At 44.8% G+C, this 7,309-nt stretch overlaps 1 long non-coding RNA gene across 1 annotated transcript; it reads right to left on the bottom strand.

Annotated features, from left to right (window-relative positions):
• Window positions 1-1,148: 1,148 nt before the first annotated feature.
• Window positions 1,149-6,252, bottom strand: LOC149127766 (uncharacterized). Its single transcript, XR_016229930.1, has 2 exons — window positions 2,232-6,252; window positions 1,149-1,184 (listed from the first exon to the last, which is right to left on the bottom strand). It is a non-coding gene; the product is annotated as an uncharacterized LOC149127766 (long non-coding RNA).
• Window positions 6,253-7,309: the final 1,057 nt, after the last annotated feature.

A 7,309-nucleotide genomic window follows, 5' to 3' on the forward strand; every position in this document is an offset into this window, starting at 1 on the left:
CTTTTAAGCTTGAGCAATCATGCTAGGGGGTTTTTGTGTGTTGCCAAGGGTGATGTAGTGCACTGCTATTGTCCGACTATTTGAGATCATAGTTTCAGACCAGAGTCTCACGGTGGGGGGGTTGCTTTCCCAGAATGCAGTCTCAAGTGCTCCAAAATGGAGTCCCTATTGTCAAGGTGCTACTTCACTGTTTTATTTTTACAGCTGCACCAGGAAGGTTTCAACCTGTAAGCTTAAGCTTAACTTTTTACACCCGCACATATACAATTTTAACTCTTCATTCCCCACTCCTTGTTGTGAGGATCTCTAATCTTAGAGATTATTTGTTTTTGTCTCTTTTAATGTGACATATTATTGTCTTATGACCATGAGTTTAACAATTTTAACTTGTTTCCGCATGAAGGTGATGAGTCTATTTAACACACAAGGTCCTATGGTTACAATTAGGAGTAGAACAATTAAGGGTCCTGCTAGGGCTGGCAGTAGGGTAGTAAGCCATGGGGACCCGCCGAACCATGACTGAAACCATCCCTGTTGAGTTTCCCTCTCCCGTTGCCATTTTTTTCAGTCGTTTTCTGAGTTTGGCCATGAAGTTTCTAACCACCTGGGTTTAGTCAGCATAAAAATAACATTTTTCCTTTAGGGCCGCACATAACACACACCCCCCCTCATGAAAATGAGATCCAACCCCCGCCTGTTCTGTAATACTGAAATGCAGATACTGGGCTACATCTGGGAGATTGTGGAAGATTTGTCAGGCAGAAGGATCTCCACCTGGCAGGTTATCAGGTAGAAGGGGGCAGGGCAGGATGCAAAGGCTGGGCTGCCCATGAAACATTGTCAGGATGACTGAGATGCAGATGCATATGCTGCACACATTAGGCCTTTATGTCACACACACATAAGCTCATAACTGACTTTCTGCCTAATATTTTTTCCTTAAGAGGTAATACCCAAAATTCTTCTTTGGGATTATGGATGGAGTTCCGTCTTCTGTAACTTCTTCGAAGCTGGCATGTGGGCGTCGAGGGGGATTTGGGTATTTCCTCTTGCTACCTGTCTTATGGTGTGCAACAGTGGCCTTGGAAAGACTGTACTGCTTGGTCCAGAGGGCTGTTCAGGTAGTCCAGTGGAATGGGCTGGAAGCCTTGTCTGACGACCATTTGGAGTTAACAGCTTTTAGTCTGTTAGAGACAAAACAAATAAGGGCATTAAAAACACACGGTGTAAGGAGAAGCATCTATAGTTTCAGTACAGGAGTGGAGGGGACCACTTCCCCCTGGACTATTGGATAGACTTTTAAGGCCTGGCAGGGTGTGTGAGGCCCAGACCTATCCATGGGGTGCTGTTAAGAAAATTGTAAGAGATGCAAATCTCCTTTAAGGGAGGCACCCTGTTGACTCGCATTACATGGCTGGACTAGGAGAGTTAAATAGGAGGCTGATAGAAATAGGCAACTTACGTTTCACTGACCCTAGGCCATCCCCTCAATAGCAGTGGCTGGAGCTGGAAGCTGGGCAGAGGCTGGACAGAGCCAAAGGCTTTTTAGCTCGGGGCCACAGGGTCAGCGGTTCTGAACCAGGAGTCCTTCGACACCCAGGGCAGTTCCGTGTCCAGTGGCCGTGCTCTTGGCAGGGCTGACAGAAGGCATTTGCTGTCACGACAGCTGCTTGCCCAATGCCCTGGCTCCTTATATCAGCAACAGGTGCCGTTTGGGGTGCATTGGCCTTGCTGGGTCTCCTTGATGGCAATCACCGTGTAAAGCAGCCATTGATTGGTCTGTTGTCTATCCTCTGCTGCTAGCTTGCTCCGCGTTTTCCTGGTCTCTAATAAAGTAGACCAAGGAGGCAGCCTCAATGATGTCAGTCAAGGGGGTACTCAACCCAATCCTGATTTTTGGAGATTTTTTTTTTTTTTTAAATATCAGGGTGAGCTAGAAAAACTATGGTCATGGGCAAATTCTGACACTTAGTATCTTCCTGCGAGTTAAGACTGTGCCCATGAGGAGAACTATGACCCTTTAGGTAAGATCAACTGTGGTGACCTGCTTGCATACTTTGAGGTCGTCAGTGTAACTTTTTACACCGAAAAATTGATCTAGTTGTCACATTATTTTATAGTTTAACCTTTGTTGTTGTTGTTGTTGTTGTTTGGGGCCCTATACTGTGGCCAGGCATTATTACAGAAAAGGTCAGTCATCCCTTACATAAGGTCTGGGGATTAAACCGTACATCACAGTGGAGAGTCCTGCAGAACAGTAGTAACTTCCCTTCTGGAAGAGAAAAGAGGAGAAGTGAGCCAGCGAGTTGGGTCTCTAGCCTGACTTTTTGGGCTTTTAGATTTAACTGGCAGTTTAACCAGTGTTTACTGCGTAGCCCGACTTAGAGGAGAAATTGTGGCAGAGGTCTCTGCAATCCTTTGGCTTCCAGGTATTTACCATGTAGCCTGTGGACACTAGAGCTTTTTTTTTGGTTTTCTGGAACCCAGTTTTCTAGCATCTGCCGCATAACCATAACTTAACAGAGACAGTAGAGTACACAAAGGATTAACATGAATTTTATGTCTCTTGTTGTCAAATAAACCAGAAATAAAAAAACCTTGTATATAAGAGTTTACATAATTTAGGATTATTTAACAGAATCAAAAAAAAAGAGCTTACAGGACCTAACTCTAGAAATGGCAGAGTAACTGATTAAGCAGACACTGTTAAAATAGACATTACAGTTTTTGCAGAAACAGATTTTAAGATTTATGATTTAGACCATTTTTAGATATTTACTAATATTAGTACACATTTTCTTTAAAACCCATTGTTATAACAGAAGATCAGACTTCAACTTTAGGTCAGTGTAATTTTGGCATTAGCACTCAACTCTGTAAACAATATTTTAAAATCATAAACATTTTAAAACTTTTTATGACTTGTTTATACCTTTTGAAACTTTATACCCGTAGTTACTTTTATATAGCCTTGAAATGTCATGTATGGACAACCTATGAGAATACATGTTAACAAACTTAGTTTTTTTTTTTTTTTATTGAATTTGAGATGTTAAAAGTATATATATTTTTCCCAAGTTTTACTTAGCACTGATGCCTAGATGACTTAAGACACTGAGTTATTAATGAATACCACACCATTATTTGAAATAAAAGTTAAAATTACATTTTCATGTTTTTAAGTAACACGAGGATAACACCTCCTGGACAGCAAACACTAGTGCATGTTTACAACTTTGAAAAGATCTTCCTCATTAAGAGAAACAAGTTTAAAGCATATCAAAGACATGTAAAACTGAGCAAGCAAGCCACTGAGCAAACTGAAGGGCATTTGCATTACCTCAATTTTTTGAACCAATCTGCATTGGCTTACTTTAGTTAACAACATAAAGGCTTGTATACACAGAATTTTACTCTTATTTTTATAAGACCGCTTTAGCTGGAAAGCAAAAACATAAATACAGCATAGGTCTGACATCACTTATAACATTTTAATATATTTTATATAATTTGAATTGACCCAAGCAGCTGTTACTTTAACAAATTTAGAGTCTCATCCTTTGAGAGTTCCAGGGATCCGACTGGAAGCCCAAAGTTGGAAGACTCGGTTTAGAATTTAAGCTGTCAGAGAGTCAAACCATTTAGCCAAAATTAGTACATTTCTGATCAGTTGGGTAATCACTCAGACATTAAAAACAGATAAACAATGTAAACAACTTCACATTGTAGTTTTTCCAATCAAGACTCTAATGGCAATAGAAAAACGCGAAACCTTCAAGACAGGTGAACGCTCTCAGATGAGTCAGGGACAGCAGCACAGAAAAGAGCTGATTATCAGCATATGAACCCATTGTTTAGGTTTTTATTAGCTGCAAAGAGAATAACCCATCAGCTTGGAAAGGGTTAATGGCTTAAGGTTCTGGCTCCCTTAGGTAAGGTCAGCAGTAATATTGAATTGGAAATTCCTCCAGGAGAGGAAAAAAGAAGCAGCACTGGGGTGGGGGCTCTGCCTAGAGATATTTGGCTATGCCTGCCTGGGTGCACCAGGCCACATGGACTAGAATAGAGTGCAGAGAAAGGCTGTGGTCCCCCATTTACAGGAAAGACTGCGCACACCAGGGCTTGGCAGGACTAACTGTGGGGTTGGGTAGGTGCGCCATTTTACCAAGAGTGTTGGGAACCTCCTATAATTTAACCAAAGCCAGATTAATTAGGACTACTGCAGACACTCAGTCAATTACAACAGATAGTTAACTTTAGCTCTTTTCCAGATTCAGTCCTCAGGCAATCAAAGCTTAGCAACAGTAATAGTTCACAAAAAACTTTTAAGACGCACCAGAGCTACCATAAGCTGCAAAGACGGAAAACTTTTTACCCGGTTGGAAAGGGTTAACAGGTAACAGGTAACAGATTTTCCGTAGGTGGAGAGACTTGTGGAATTTCCCTCTCCCTTTCTCCTGCCCAGTGGTATAGGAATGGAGATGAGGAGAGCAAAAGAGTGGGGGAAGGAGCCCCGGGGAGGAGGAGGAAGGCAGAAAGCAATGACCTCCTGCTGTCTGGGGGCTGAGTGGGGTTTGAAATCTCCTATCACTCAAGGTTACCCACTACCTAGTTGTCTGAGTTTACCTGAAGGGCCAATATTAGCCTCGACCGAAGCTAAGCCCTGCTCGCGTAGCAGTAGGCAGCGTGACCAGGCGTCCCTCCGAGAGAGAGACCTGATCCTCGGGTCGCAGTCCGGCCGCCGGGAAGCCAAAGCGAGCTCAGGGGGTCTCCAGGCTCTCAGCCAACTGCCCTTCCTAATTTCCCTCCCATTCCTTACAATCCCTCTGGAGTTTCGACCGTAGCTAAGCCGTGGCCGGGGGGACTCCGCGTTCTCGGAGAGCTGTGGGGTGCCGGACACTCAACGGTCACTTCCACAGATCCGATCCCGCTTGAGGGAAGGAATACTGACCTCCGATGTCTTCTCAAAATCCCGGTCCGGGTGCCCAGGACGGCCAGGCAGGAGAATGGCCTCTTTCACTCAGCGAATGAGTGGTAAATGGGGGGCCAATCCACTCCTAGAGCAAGCCATTCAGAGGCACAGAAAGACTGCTGCTTTACCTTCTTAATCAGAAGAGAGAGATTAGATCCCCTAGCCCACACATCAGGCCAGTGAACCAAAGTAAGAGATAGCGGCGTGGACACAGTTTGACCCATGTTACAGACAGAAAAGCAATTCCCCAAAAAACTGAAACCTAAAATGTAACCGCTGTTGGCACAAAACTCCCGCCTAGGGGAATTTCTGATGGGAGTTTCGCTGAGCGTCCTCAGTCTCCCGGTCCTCTCGGGGCGTCCCCCAAGGTGGTAGCCTGGGGCTTCCAGGCACGTCTGCCAGCCACAGTGCATACCGTGCCAACCCAAAAACTGAAACCGAAACAGGCCTGTAACCCGAAAAACTGAAACCTGAAGCGCGCATATACTGAGTCCCTACCTTAGGCGCCTTTATACTTACCCCAAGAGACTTCTGTTGGAGGCGTCCACGGGCAGCCCCGATCTCGCTGGGGCCTCCAAATGTTAGAGTCGACTGCCCGAAAAACGTCACCAAGAGACATCTCTTATGCAAACAGCAAGGGGGAGCTTTATTGATTATCCAGCATGCTGGGGCTGTCTGACCATACATGAACAGAGCAGCCCCGAATAACCAAAGGTTAGGGTTTATAAAGGCAAAAACCGCAAAACCGGGAAGGGGGGAATACATGGTTGCTATGCACGGTTGCTATACACAGTTGCTAAAATCAAAAGAGTACATAAAATCAAAAGAGAGTATATGGTTACTGGGGTCAACATAACCTAAAACCTAAGTGAAATTAATATTTATCATAATCTTGACAATACCAGTTACAATATTACAATCAGCAATTAGGACTTGACATTAATGTAAGACACAGACAAATCACATCTTCATTATTAGCCCAGGTAACCCAGGTGTAACCTTTCTACTTTTAAGCTTGAGCAATCATGCTAGGGGGTTTTTGTGTGTTGCCAAGGGTGATGTAGTGCACTGCTATTGTCCGACTATTTGAGATCATAGTTTCAGACCAGAGTCTCACGGTGGGGGGGTTGCTTTCCCAGAATGCAGTCTCAAGTGCTCCAAAATGGAGTCCCTATTGTCAAGGTGCTACTTCACTGTTTTATTTTTACAGCTGCACCAGGAAGGTTTCAACCTGTAAGCTTAAGCTTAACTTTTTACACCCGCACATATACAATTTTAACTCTTCACAACCACAGGTGTTTGCTTCACCCCCACCCTAATGGGATTTGCTGCTCCTACTTCCCTGCCCACCGAAAAAGTTTTAAGAGGAACTGTTTCTGAACACGTGGCTCTCTCTCCCTCTCTCTCTCTGTTTCTTGATCTCTCTCTCTCTCTCTCTCTCTCTTTCTCTTTCTCAGGCTTTCCTCCCTCCTTTCCTTCTCTGTGTTAGGAAAATGGCGCAATCTTCTCCATGGCACGATCTACACCCTGACACCACCCTAGTCTCTAGCCCCCGCTGCCATTGCTTGAAGCCATGGCCCAACCACCGGTGTCAAGCTCCACCCCCATCCTAATGGGATTTGCTGTTCCTACTTCTCTGCCTGCCCTCCAGCAAAGGATCTGTTCCTGAACACATGGACCTCTCTCGCCTCCTCTCTCCTCTCGCTCTCCTCTTCTCTCTCTCACTCCCCTTTCTCCTCTCCTCTATCCTCTCTCCCTCTCTCTTTCTTTCCCTCTGTCTCCTGATCTCTCTGTCTCTCTCTCTCTCTTGATCTCTCTTATGCTCTCCTTCAACCTCTTTTTCCTTCCTCACCCCTTCCCTCCGGTCTGCTGGGTTTTCCCCAGTAAACCCTTTCCCTTACTCCGGTGTTTGGTGTGTTTTGTGGTGACCTTACATTGGTACCGAAACCCTGGACCCTACACTCTGCCCCTTCCTTCTGGTCTTTATTGGTTTCTCCACCAATAAACCCTTTCCCTTACACTGGTGTTTCATGTGTTTTGTGTAGGCCTTATAGGGTTGATTCCATATCTTAGCTACTGCGAACTGAGCTTCAATAAACATGGGGGTCTTGATAACTCTTTCATATGCTGATTTCATTTCTTTGCATAAATTTCTGGGAGTGAGACTGCTGGGTCATAAACAGGACTTCTTTGAGGCTCTGGAAAATCATTTTAAGTTTTCATGAAACAGAGCCCGGCGCCGCGGCTCACTTGGCTAATCCTCTGTCTGCAGCGCCAGCACACCGGTTCTAGTACCGGTTGGGGCGCCGGATTCTGTCCCGGTTGCTCCTCTTCAGT

This window comes from Oryctolagus cuniculus, chromosome 2, assembly GCF_051225735.1.
Source record: "Oryctolagus cuniculus isolate XC-2025 breed Fujian yellow rabbit chromosome 2, ASM5122573v1, whole genome shotgun sequence".
Lineage (NCBI taxonomy): Eukaryota > Metazoa > Chordata > Mammalia > Lagomorpha > Leporidae > Oryctolagus > Oryctolagus cuniculus.